Raw genomic sequence first — 14,049 nt, 5'->3', positions numbered from 1 at the left:
TCGATAAATAAAAATAATACCTTCTCTCTCCACCTGCAACAGCTAAATGCGCCGGGAAACCCTTTTGGGTAGCCGATGCGCAGTACAAATGCAAAAAATAAATAAATAAATAAAATTCAGGAGAGTTGTCTGACCCACATACAGCTGGTGCAAAAGGTCCACCGCCTCAACACTGAGGGCAGCAGGGGAGACAGGAGCAGGGGCAGCGGTGCCTGGGGGGAAGGACACTCTTCCCTTCTTACTTGTGCGAGCACGTGCAGCACTAGTGGAAGTAGCTGGGATGGTGGGCACTGGATGATGTGTGGTGGAAGAAGAGGCAGATTTCCCACTCCCTGTGCCTGCCAACATCGAGGTGTCACCACTAGCATCAGATGACGTAGAGGTTGGTGTTTCAGGGCGGGATTCCTCAAGGACACTCCTGTCCCCCTCCGAGGCGCTGGTCACATCAGTGTCAGTGAGATCATGTGTAGCAGTCGTGCAAGATGCCTCACCACTGGTGTCCGTCCCATGTCCTTCTGTGCCCTCGATAGATACTGCAAGAGACAGAGACGTAGGTTCAGTTTAGTGCCATACACACAAACATCAAATGCAAGCAAAGCACAAAACAAGATGATGATACCCCCAAGTAGCACAACACCCTGTGCAGTAACATTCTGCAACCTTAATTCAAAACTCAAAAGATGGTTGGTAGCATGCACACTTGGAATTATTGACCCATGGATGTCCACGCAGCCAAAGAGCTTGCCCGTGCCGCCGTGTAACCTGACATACAGATCACTGTGAGCCTACCTAGGTCCCTGTGGGTGAAAACAATGCACATCCCAACATATGGAGTCAACATAAGGGGACAACACAGATACAGACTCCAAAATGTCATTTAGCAATGGCCATGAGCTCCTGCCATCCACTATGTCATGCTTTTGTGCACAACTACAGTTGCACATTGGTGTCAAATGTGTAGTTCTCACAATTTAGAGCTCATGCACTGCACACATTGACGAAAGCACACTCAGATGAGGCACACTGCCCCTCACTGCCATGGGATGTCCCTGACTCCCTTAATGCAGCCGATGCCATAAGGCCACAACTCAGAATGCAATGTCAAGGGCCATTACATCAATGACATCAAAAAGTACCTCTAGCTAAAATGCATGACAGCTGCACCCAACACAGAGGCCATTTACAAGCCATTGCATCACACTAGCAACATCACAGAGCCCATCACTGGCTCAGGGTTGGAATACATGCAGTCACTGACACCCAAAGTCACCCTTTGTAGAATACTCACCCCCGGCTTGCTGCTGATGGGCCCTCAAATGTTCATCCAGCTCATGCTGTGTCACAGCTAAGATGCAGGCCATTAGTGGTGTCATGCTCATGCGTGCCAACCTGCCAGACCGAGGGAGCAGCCCAAGCGTCATCTCTGCCACGTTTTTGCTCAGCCGGCAAATGTCACCCCGCCTCTTGTGACAGTGAGTGTGCCGTCGGTTGGAGACACTCAGAACCCACACCTTGCGTGCAATGGCCCTCCATACGGCCTTCAGCTGGTGGACTTTGAGCTTCAGGCATGGGAGACAAGGGGAGCAAATTTCAGTGACGCTGGGTTATGTACCACTGTGTCTCAGTACAAGAGCAAGAACACACTCAGCACAGCTATTCAGATATGTTTAGCAGAGACAATACAGCATGACATGTATAACATTAGCATGAGATAATCATAACTAGATGCATGCAGGTATGAGGATGGACACGGTACCTGGCCATCTCATACACATGCAGAATGCCAGCACAGAAAGCAAGATGAAGATGGCCCACATCTGCAATGCAGTATGTGAGGGAGCAAAACATACATTACATTGCTAATGATGTTTTGGGGCAGACTCACTGTGTCCAACACCGCACACCCCTCAATGTCCTTGGCCTGTGAATGGCTACCTGTGTCATGGAGGTCACATATAGGGACATGATCTTACAATCTCACACCCTTATCACAAGGTCTATCTTGTGCAATCCACAGGCCTAAGATAGCTCATTGAAGAATAGGGTAGCAGACAACCCATATGTCTCACTCTGTCACTACAGTGATGGGTCCCTGACAAATTGCGCAGTAACTGTGCAGGCCAGGAGGGCTCACACTGCGGTCTAACATGTGCCACCAGAACTGTCACATGCATGTACAATATGAGAGGGCAAACAGTACCTACACATGCAAGTCAATACACAATATGATGAAAATGGAAGGGGGATGTTTCAAAAGTACAACAATCTGCTGTGTCATAGGTGAATTTCCACAAGAATGTCACCCTCAGTCATTTCACTCTTGTGCATACTGCTGACATTTCCATGGTGGCAATATTGAGTCAGACACACTTCCATCAGTACCCTCTGGATGGAAACCCTTTGTAATGTCACAGATGAGCTTGTGAAGAACCTCATGGACCCAAACATCCATTAGCACAGGCAATTTCTGTCCTGACTCCCACTTACTAAACTTGCAGTGTAACTGCATGGCTGCAAAACCACTGCATCTCTCCCATCCTGATATGCAGCCAGGGAAATGTGTAAAATAGGCTACAAACCCCTTTCCCCTGAAGTCAGTATGCTAGGTAGTGTATCACACATACCCTCACTCTCAGGCACATACTGCAGCAGATCAACTTAATTCGTGCACTCCCTGCACTCCCCTACTTTCACTCAGAAACACTTACCATGACATCAGGGGCACCATATAGCCTCCCATACTGTGTGAGCACCTCGTCCACCAGGACCTCCAGCTCCTCTGTGGTGAAGGGACGGGCCCTGATGTTCTCAGTCCTCGCCATCACTCGGTCCAGGAGACAGGAACAGCAGCAGTTGGTGGTGAAGGGTGTCAGTCAGCAGTATCTGGAAGCAGTGGAAATGTGTGTCTCTCTCCCACACATATATAGTCCCCTGGGGTTGATTCAGTGGTACTAAGCTGCTGCAATTGGTGTTCCAGGTCAGCTTTTTTCAAATGCATCCAATGACCGGCCCCCGGTAGTGGAGCACGCCTACCGCGATTTTCAAAAATGCATTTGGCTACCGCGATTGCGTTTCACATTGGCTGTAAGGGCATGGGCACTGGCGGCGACACACCACAGGGGCCAGGCGGTTGCTACCGCAATCGTGCATCTTGCAATTTTATCCAATGACTGGCCCCACGGTAGCGGAGCACACCTACCACGGTTTTCAAAAATGCATTTGGCTACTGCGATTGCGTTTCCCATTGGCTGTAAGGGCATGGGCATTGGCGGTGGCACACTGCAGGGGCCAGGCAATCACTACCGTGATTTGGCTGCTGGATATTGGTGCCCATGGCCGTGATTGTGTTGGCAGAGCACACCAACTGCCAGTTTACAATGTGTATATCACTACCGCGATTGCGGTGGGCATTGGCGGTGGCACACCGCAGGGGCCAGGCTGTCACTACCATGTCATGGCCGCTTGATATTGGTGCCCTTGGCCGTGATTGTGTTGGCAGAGCACACCAACCACCAGTTTACAATGTGTATATCACTACCGCGATTAGTGTGGGCATTGGCGGTGGCACACTGCAGGGGCCAGGCGGTCGCTACTGTGATTTGGCCGCTTGATTTTGGTGCCCGTGGCCATGATTGTGTTGGCGGAGCACACCTACCGCCAGTTTACAATGTGTATATCACTACCGGGATTGCGGTGGGCATTGGCGGTGGCACACCGCAGGGGCCAGGCGGTCGCTACCGTGATTTGGCATGCTTGATATTTGCGCCCATGGCCGTGATTGTGTTGGTGGAGCACACCTATTGCCAGTTTGCAATGTGTATATCACTACTGCGATTGCGGTGGGCATTGGCGGTGCACGTTATGGCACCTATGAGCACATCATGCAGTGGCAGTGTCAATGGCCAGTTAAAAAAATTGTACAGTAGACTCATGACTCATGCTACCAGATAGTGCTAAGCAATGCTAGTGTGACATTTAGCACACTGATGATCACACATGTCATGTCAGTGCACACGATTACATGCACGGGCATGTACTCCCTCACATGTCACTCATGAAATTGTTGTGCATGTACACACAGCTGTGGTGTGATGGACTCCCACATGTGTACACATTTCAATGTGTGAGATGACTAAGCGACACACAGTAATGAAGGTATGACCACATAATATGCCTATTTCACTGTTTATATAGCTGAACTCATGATAATACTTGCTCTTTGTGCACACACTGTACCACATTGTGTTGTGACTTTGTGCCCTATCTGACTTATGCAAGTAGATGTAGCAGGTATAGCAGCTACGTTGAGGCTAGCAGTGTTGCTGTCACACACATGTGCTGTGTCAACTACTCTCAGGGCTGGTGACACAAGATGTTGCAATGTACCTTTTGGAATTCACATAGTCTGATTCTGTTTTGGGGGTACTCACTGTGTGAATACTGGACAAGTGTGCAAATAGTTTAGATCAAGGTGTCCCTACATGTGAATTGTGCTGTAAGCTGAAGTGTTTCTGCCAGTCATTGTTGGCGCTGGCTCAGTGAACACTTAAGATCTTGGACACATCACATAGGGGGATTTAAATGACATGTGTGCCCTTTCATCTCACCTAGGAATCAACCAAATGTGCATCGTCCATTCACAGTGCTGGCAGACATGGAGGATGAGGACATCATATGGAAATTCCATCTGGATCGACCTACCCTTCAAGACCTATGTGCTATGTTGGAGTCCCATCTGAGGCCTCACAGAACCTATCTGACTGCTTTGACACCAACGTATAAGGTGATGGCGGCCCTGCATTTCTTTGGTACTGGTTCATTCCAGTACACGGTGTCCACCGCAGGTGGGATGTTGCAACCTATGTTCAGCATGGTGCTACGTGATGTCCTGTCCGCTATGATGACCTACAAGGACAGATACATCCATTTCCCCAGGAGGCATGAATTGGCGGCTGTGAAGGGTGATATTTATGTCCTTAGCCACATCCCTAATGTTGTTGGTGCCATTAACAGCACACATGTTGGCCTGGTTCCACCACAGGTATGTGATCACATCTACAGGAACAGGAAGCATTTCTATTCCATCAATGTGCAAGTGGTATGCCAGGCCGATATGATAATCTCACATGTCTGTGCCAAATTTCCAGGATCAGCCCACAACTCCTACATCCTGCCTAACAGCATCGTACCACAGCTGATGGTAAATCTGCATCTAGAGCGTGCGTAGATTGTGGGTGAGTACGCAGAGTCAAGTAGTATGCTGTATGTGTGATATTAGTCTGTGTATCCCACACCTAGGTGACTCTGCATATCCCAACCGGCCTTGGTTGCTGAGCCCACTGAGGAATCCCAGGACTGCGGGGATATCCGCTAAAATGATGCCCATGGGATGACATGTGAAGCATTCCTTTGGTCTATTTAAGTCACGATTTTGCTGCCTGGACAAGACCAGAGGTGTACTGATGTGCTCTCCCCAAAAAGTGTGTCAGATCGTAGTTGCATGCTGCATGCTCCACAGCCTGGCCTTGCGCAAGGAGATCCCCCTGCTCCTGGACGATGATGAGCAGCCGAGGCCCCTGCCTGCAAACCCACAGATGTCCATTGACGAGGATAGTGGAGAGGAGGAAGGTGTCGACCTGCGTCAACAGCTCATCAACCGCTACTTCCCTTGAAGGTGAGTGAAAACATACAACGGTGCCTTGGTCTGCAGATTTTGTTGTTGCTGAAAAGGCCTGGGTGAGCTTTGTGACTGCTGCCTGTTGTTGGCTCTGTGCTGGCTGCTAATGTTTCTGGGACAGGGTAGTCATGCACAGCTACAGGATGTCTATGTTGGTACTGTTGCTCATTGTAATGTGTGCAGAATTGAGTACCTTGATGACAAGTGTTGTGTAATGGGTGTGATGCCATCACCTGACAAGTGAATAGTGTTCTCCGGTGTTTTCCTAGGTCCCTTCAGCTTCTCAATGCCTCAAAACAATCACTGCTCCTGGTACATTGTAAACAGAGTCAACATTGTGCATCCTGTGATAAACATGGAGCTGACACGAACACATAGGTGTGTAATGAGTGTTTATTTACAATGGGGTATATGTCACATATTTACGAAAAGGTGTAAAGTGAATCAATGAGTTGTCAGTGATGGAAGATGAGACAATCGAGTAGTCACCACATTGATGTGGTGACACAGTCCAACAGACGCATGCCATTAACCTGGCAGCGTGGGTAATGACAGTCAACAAAGTCAATGGCGACCGAACATTCTTCTTTGAGTCACCTGCCATGGCGGATGAATGGCTGGACGCTCTGCCTCGACGACGCACGGAAGAGGACACTGCCGTAGACGGGGACAGTGGCCGGGATGAACAAGGTTGATGTATTCGGAACCGGACTGACTCGGACTGACTTTAGATAATGACTTGCAGTAACACGGAGGTTGTGGGAGGACGAGGGGAGCTCTTTCCTCCCTTAGGGTACTTTTTGTAGATTTTGGGTTTGGTAGGGCGACAGGCACACTGCAAGTTGGGGGGGCTTTGTAAGCTGCAGCAGGGGTGCAGGGTGGGGGGGGGTTCCGGGATTTTGGGGTTGTTGTTGGGGGGTTTGTTTCAGCAAGGCATAGTGATTATTTCCAGGACTGTTCCATGGGGGCTCTTCGGGTGTGGGGTGGGCCTCTTTACGTTTGGGGATGGGGGTAGGGGTTTAAGTGTTATAAGCTGGAATGTGAATGGTTTGGGGGATCGCATTAAGCGTGGGATTGTTTTGCAATTCTTGAAACGGTCATTGCCGGATGTCGCCCTGCTGCAGGAGACGCATCTTATAGGTAATACGTGCTATGCCCTGAATAGGAAGGGTTATAAATTCATAGCTCATTCGGGATTCTCCTCTGGGTCCAGGGGTGTGGGCATCCTAGTCAGAGCCTCGCTACCATTTGAGGTGGACTCCACCATTGTTGATGATAGGGGGAGGTTTGTGGCGGTGGCGGGGCGGTGGGAAGGAAGAACTTTGGTTTTAGTTTCGGTTTATGTCCCGCCGGCCCTGCAGGCCTCCACTTTCACAGATCTGGGTAGGGCCCTGCTGGATCTCCCGGGGGGTATGCTTGTAGTGGGAGGTGATTTCAACGCTGTTGGCTCCGGCCTGCTGGATAGATACCCGCCCAGAGACACGGGGGGGCTCAGAAGTGGCTTCCAGACTTTCTAGATACGCTTGGCCTGATAGACTGCTGGAGGCTCCGGCACCCCACACAGAGCCAATACACTTTCCACTCCGGGGCGCATGGTAGCCTTTCTAGGATTGACTACCTACTCACTCTGGCTGCGCATGCCTCATTGGTGTCTGAGGCCAGGAACATGGCGCGTGGTATATCTGACCATTCGCCGGTGTGGGTCAGGCTGGATCTGGGTCGAGAGGGAGGGGGAAGGGTGGCCCCTATCAACCCTTGGTATTTCCGAGACCCCAAGATGCGCAGCGCGCTGGTAAAGACAGTAGATAATTTTTTCAAGGACAATCAGGGATCCGTGGACTCGGCAGTGTCGCTGTGGGAAGCATTTAAGACCGTGTTGCGAGGGGAAGCCTTCTCCCTTGTAGTGGCTGCCAAGCGGCGGAGAGATGGCGAGGTTTTGCAGGTTGAGGAGGAGATCGCGGCTTTGGAGGGAGCGCTGGAGGAGGAGGTTACAGAGGCCTCACTGCATGAGCTGTGCTTGAAGCAATCCGAGTATAAGGACCTGGTGACGAATGCCGCTAAGACCCTCGGTAGGGAACAGCAGGGCCGTCTGTATGATGTTGGTGACAAGTCCGGGAAACTCCTGGCTTGGCTGGACAAAAAAGAACGGGTCAATAGAGTAGTGCCGGAGTTGACGGGAGAGTGGGGAGAGGTGATTGTGGAACCTGAGAGGATTGTGCAGTGTTTCTCGGACTATTTCCGTATGGTTTATGCCTCAGTGTCGGACAGGCCGCCCGAGGACTCGCATGACCTCCTGCGTGATATTGCATTGCCCTGTCTCTCTGATATAGATAGGGACGATCTAGATGGTGACATAACGGTCGATGAGGTGGCGGGGGCTATCCGCGCGTTGAACTCGGGCAAGGCCTCGGGTCCGAACGGCTTGCCGGTCGACCTGTACAAGCTATTTCCGGATAGGGTTGCCCCTCACCTGCGCGCCATGTTCGTGGAGGCGCGGGGGAGTGGGGCCCTCCCGTTGGATCAGCGACTGGCGACGATTGTGGTTATACACAAAGAGGGCAAACCCCGAGATAAGTGCGCCTCATATAGGCCTATCTCACTCCTTAACGCAGAGCCGAAAATTCTGGCTAAAATCCTGGCGGCCCGTTTGATCAGGGTACTCGGTGACTTGGTCCATCCGGATCAATCCGGATTCATCCCGCACCGTAACACAGCGTTAAATCTTCGGCGCCTACATGGTGTAATCGCCAGGGCGGGCACGCTGCGTGAACCAGCTATTGTGGCGTCTCTCGATGCCACGATGGCCTTTGACACGGTGGAATGGGCATATTTGTGGGCCGTGTTGACCAAGTTCGGCTTTGGCCACGGTTTTGTGAGCTGGGTGAAGTTGCTGTATGAGGGCCCTCTTGCGAGTGTGGTGGTAAATGGCCGGGCGTCGACTCCGTTTCAGCTTGGGAGGGGTACTCGGCAAGGTTGTCCCCTGTCGCCATTGCTGTTCGCCCTCGCCCTTGAGCCGCTGGCTGCGTGGATACGCTGGCACCCGGATATACGGGGACTTAGATGGTCGCCGGAGCACGAGGACCGTATATCGCTCTATGCTGATGACATCCTGTTGTATCTTGCCTCACCCAAGAAATCACTGATAGTGGTCTGTGACGTACTCACATCTTTCGGTAGGAACTCGGGTCTCGTTATCAACTGGAGTAAATCGTATTTATATGTTCTTAGTGGCGAGGTTCCACCGATCCCTCGAACTTGCTCGATCCAGGTTGCTCAGCAGGGCTTCGTGTATCTGGGGATCTTTATCTCCATGCATTCTGCCGTGCGATATGAGAGGAACCTGCTCCCCCCCCTAGCGCGCCTGAGACGGGATGTGGAGGGCTGGCGGAGGCTGCCGCTCTCCCTCGTTGGGCGTGCGGCCCTGTTCAAAATGATGTCTCTTCCCCGGTTCCTCTACGCGCTGCAGAATACTTTGGATTGGGTACCGGCCAACTACTTTCGGGAGGTCGAAGGCCTCCAACGAGCTTTGCTGTGGGACGGGCGGCCGCGAATAGCTATTGCAAAGTTGACGCTCCCATGGTACGACGGGGGTATTGCGCTTCCAGACATCCGACGGTACTATTGGGCCACCCAGCTGAGTGCGATTAATCATGGGTTTTATGGCCCGGCCCTCAGCCCTGGGTATGCCATGGACAGGTGGTTGCTGCGTGGTGGTAACTATTACAGGGAGTTGTATTCGCGGTCCCTGGACTCGTCCCTCACGGGGCCCACTGGTGTGGCGGTGCGTGTGTGGAAGATGGCAACTGACTCGCTGGGCTGGAAGGATAGGCTCACCCTCGCTACCCCGCTGTTTGAATCTGAGAGATTGGGTAGGCTTTGGCACTCAAAAGGCTTTGACAAATGGGACTTGATCGGCATCTCCAGGGTCGGAGATGTCCTGATTAAGGGGAGGGTGAAGTCCTTTGAAGAGTTGCAGAAGGAGTATGAACTGGGGCCATCTGAGTTTTTCCGCTATATTCAGGTGCGTCACGCCCTCCGATCAGTCCTCATAGAGGGTGAGAAGGTGCCTGAGTCCTCTCCTTTGGAGGACCGGGTCCTTGATGGTCATATGCCCGAGAGCACGATCTCGCTCATCTATAAGAAACTGATAAACGTCCGGGCGGATATGCTTCTGGGGTTGAGGGACCAGTGGTCTAGGGATGGCCTCGAGTTGGATGACGAGGATTGGCAGTCTGCTGTTTCCTCTCCTAAGGAGGTTGCGATCCCGTCGCGTCTGAGGCTGGTGCAGCTTAAAATACTGCATCGAGTGTACGTGACGGGGCCAAGGTTGGTTCACATGGGATTCTCGGAGGACGGCCTATGCAGGAGGGGATGTGGTATGGTGGGTACTTTCCTGCATATCATTTGGGAATGTGGTGTCATCACGGAATTCTGGCGGAGAGTCCATGCAGTGATGGGGGAGGTGACGGGCATTGCTATGCAGCCGGAAGCGCGGTGTTGTCTCCTGAATGTCTGGGGGCCCACTGATCACAATGCGGCGCAGACCCAATGGGTGACTCTGGGCAACATGGTCGCTAAGAGAGATATAGCGCGATTGTGGGGATCCGTGGGCCCCCCCACATTGACCGCGTGGAAAGAAAATATGGACTGGAGTATGCTAAGGGAGAAGACGGTATATTGCGCAAGAGGCCGCCCTCGGAAGTGGCACGCCATCTGGGGGCGGTGGAACCAATACAGGGGGGGAATTTGTCTTGCCCCTGATCTGGATCCCCCCGAGGAACAGCTTTCCTCCTAACCTTCTTTCCAGCTCAGTATGGTTAATGGACTTCTTTGGCCCCTGCTGTCCCCCTTCTTCCTCTTTTCACGATACTGTAAATGGTAGATGATTGGGGTCCTGCCTCCCCTGGGGGGCTATCACCATGGGCATTCAGCGTTCTTGCCTTGCTGGGGGTTGTTGTGTGTTTTGTGTTTATTTAAAAAATGGAATCTTTGCACTCCTCCTTCACTGTACTGTGGACGCGTCTCTGTTCCTCTTTACCGAAGCTGCCGAACCTCCGGGTTGTCGGCTGAATAGCTGTGTCCAGACTTTCGAAAATAAAGGTTTTAAAAAAAAAAAAAAAAAAAAAAAAACCAAAGTCAATGGCAAGGTGAAGAAGGGTGCCATCATGGCAGGCTCCGTGACTGGCGTCTGGCTGGTGTGTGCCACGGGATCCTCCCTGGGATTACTTTGGACGGCCCCTTGAACGTTTGGCAGAGGGGGCCTCTGCTGCAGGCTCAGTGGGGTCTGAGGACTCCCCCCTCTCTTTGGCCGCAGGAGAGGTTGGGGAACTGTCATCCTGCAGGCCACTGGAGGGAGGTGGAGCTGTTGTTTGGGCCACAGGCCTGTCTTTCAGAACCACCACAAGCTGGCCCAAGAGGTCCACAATTTGGCCCATGCGGGTGTCTATGGACCTCAGCAGCAGGCGAAGTTCATGGGAATCTTCAAGAGCCTGGCCCGTGTGTCCCTGGGCTCATTCATAGGCCCCAAGAACTCTGGCGATGTTGGCCAGGGCTTCGGTCCCAGTGTCTGGTTGGTTTTGACGCCAAGTTGCCCTCCCACCTGTCCTGCTGTCCCGGACCTGTGGTGTCACTAATCTCTGCACACGCGTACTCTCCCTGCCCTCCTCAGATTGTGGGGTGGGGTGGTCATCCCCTAAGGCAGAGAGAGTGTTGCAGGCGGTGGTGGTGGTGGTGGAGGCCGCACAGGTCATTACAACAGGGGTAAGCGTAGTTGTTGTTGCTGATTTGGTGGCAGGGGGGGACAGTGGGGTCCTGGGACCTGTTGCGCCCTGGCATGCCTGATGGGCCAGCTTCTGGCTCCGCATCCTCAAAACCCAGGGAGTCAGCATCAAAGAGTCCATGTTCAGGGGTGGAGACTGGCTCTGCATGTTGGTGTGATCATCTTCTGCTGTCGGTTCTTGGTCACCTGTGGAACAGAGGGGAAATGGTCATTGAAGTGCACCCCTCAAGCTTGGTATTAGATGTATCTTATTTACAGGTTATACACCACACTGTTTACTAGTTATCACATTGTATGTCTGCACAGTACTGTGCACCATGACATGATGTGGAGGTACAGACATTACGGGCCCGATTCACAGAATTAACTTAAGACAAAATCCTAAACTTACTACGTTTGGTATTCACAGAATGCAGTTACTACTTTTGGTATTCACAGAATGCACTTACTACTTTTGGTATTCACAGAATGGATTTACGACTACTAACTTTATGTCCGCACTCGGGCCGGAAATTCCGGCCCGGAGGCGGAGCTTCCGGACCGGAGGCAGAGCTTCCGGCCCGGAGGCGGGGCTTCCGGCCCAGAGGCAGAGCTACCGGCCCGGAGGTGGGGATTCCGGCCAGTGGCGGAGATTTAACCATGGCCAAAATCTCCACCTCTGGGCCGGAAGCCCCGCCTCCGGGCCGGAAGCTCCGCCTCCGGGCCGGAAGCTCCGCCTCCGGGCCGGAATATCCATCTCGAGTGCGGACATAAAGTTAGTAGTCGTAAATCCATTCTGTGAATAACAAAAGTAGTAAGTGCATTCTGTGAATACCAAAAGCAGTAAGTGCATTCTGTGAATACCAAAATGGTAGTAAGTTTATGATTTTGTCTTAAGTTAGTTCTGTGAATCGGGCCCTACTTGTCCATGATGTGTGTTAGAAATGGGATTTCTAGTTGGCTAAGGCTTGCGCCAAAGTCAGGCAGAAACCACCACTCTAGTCAGGGCAAGGGAGTTACATGCTGAAGATAACCCCTGCACACCCCCTTGGTAGCTTGGCACGAGCAGGCAGGCTTATCTCAGAGGCAATATGTAAAGCATTTGGGCACGCACACAGCAACAACATCCCAGGCACACTACAAAAGGAACTCCACACAAGGTTATATCAAAAATAGCCTTTGTATTCTCATAACACATTAGAATAGTAATCACACAATATACACTGTGCCAACTGGCACTGGGCAATATTTCCAAGGGATTATGTACACATGACAGGGCCACATGGACTACTCTCAGAACCATCACAAAGTAACTTAGTAAAAGTAAAACAGATCATAAACATACAACCAGTAACCACTGGTAATCACTGTACTTAGCATCAGCCTGTAACATAAACTACATTATGCACAGAATCCCATCAGGCGCGAATTACATTCTGCGCCAACCTCACCAGCATAAACAAATTATGCAATCCTCTCACGAGTCTAAACACATTAGACCCTAACCTCCTAAGCGCAACTCACATTAGGGGCATAAATCACACAGAGAGACATAATCTCACTAGCATAAACCATGATATGCAAAACAACCTCATAATTATAAAAGGCCACATTTAGAGGTATAACACAGGGTGCGTAAAACATACTACATGAATTACATTTCCTAGCACCAAAATCACATTAGGGCCTGGCGCCCTATTTACCGCCCAGTCCCCTGGCCAACTGGCCATCTCAGAAAAGGGGCTCAAATGCCCTGTGTCCCCAAAGTCAGGGCACGCTGCCTAGCAGCGGAATCCAATTGCACCACTGCGCAAACCTAAACGGTGCAGCTGGCACTAAGTGCTGCGCAGCTGTGAAGGGATGAGGGCGAGGGAGAGCGTCTCACTCCTAGCTTACAATCCATGTCCCCCAAAGAAACCAATAGCCTAAAAGTTGCAGCTGCCCACTACTTTCTGGGCAGCTGTGAATCTCCCAATGAGGCCTGGCACCACTGTGCCATTTTTGTCCCTCTCAGGGACTGTTAAAATACTATAGCCCCCTCGTTGCAGCGGCCTGCAACTGCGGCGCTGCTGTAAAGCAAGTAAAGAACTGGCACCACTGTGCCTGGGGACCCCCACTGGGGCCCCTTCAATCAAGTTAGCCCATCAGTGCAGCTGCCCTCTGCAAGTGGGGCAGCTGAAGTCATCGCGACACGGGGAGCATGGGCCCCTCTGGACCCTTAAACAAGAAGAATGCCCCTCATGGTAGCCCGCGGGCCTTTAAATAAACTTGCCCCAACGTTGGAGCGGCCCTTTGCCAGACGGGGTCGCTCAGCAAATTGGCACCGTGTGCCTACGTTGGGCCTCCCTCACAACCATCCCAACTCACCGGCTCTTGGGGGGGGGGAAGGCTCTCCACCTGGATGCAGCCGGGGCAGGCACCGGCAATGTGCCTCGCGCACCCTCCGCGGGAATCCTGTGCCTCGACCGGCACCACCCCACCCCCTTGAGCCCTCACTCACCGGCTCTGGGGGCAGACTCCGGTCCAGCCTCTCTTCGGGGGCCTCCTCTCATCATCAGCGACCTTCCGTGGACATCGCGGGGTTCCCTCAGCTCACGGGGGCCCCTCCTGGCCA

The sequence above is a fragment of the Triturus cristatus genome, chromosome 2_1 (genome assembly GCF_964204655.1).
Source record: "Triturus cristatus chromosome 2_1, aTriCri1.1, whole genome shotgun sequence".
Lineage (NCBI taxonomy): Eukaryota > Metazoa > Chordata > Amphibia > Caudata > Salamandridae > Triturus > Triturus cristatus.
Note: the sequence above shows the minus strand (reverse complement) of the source record.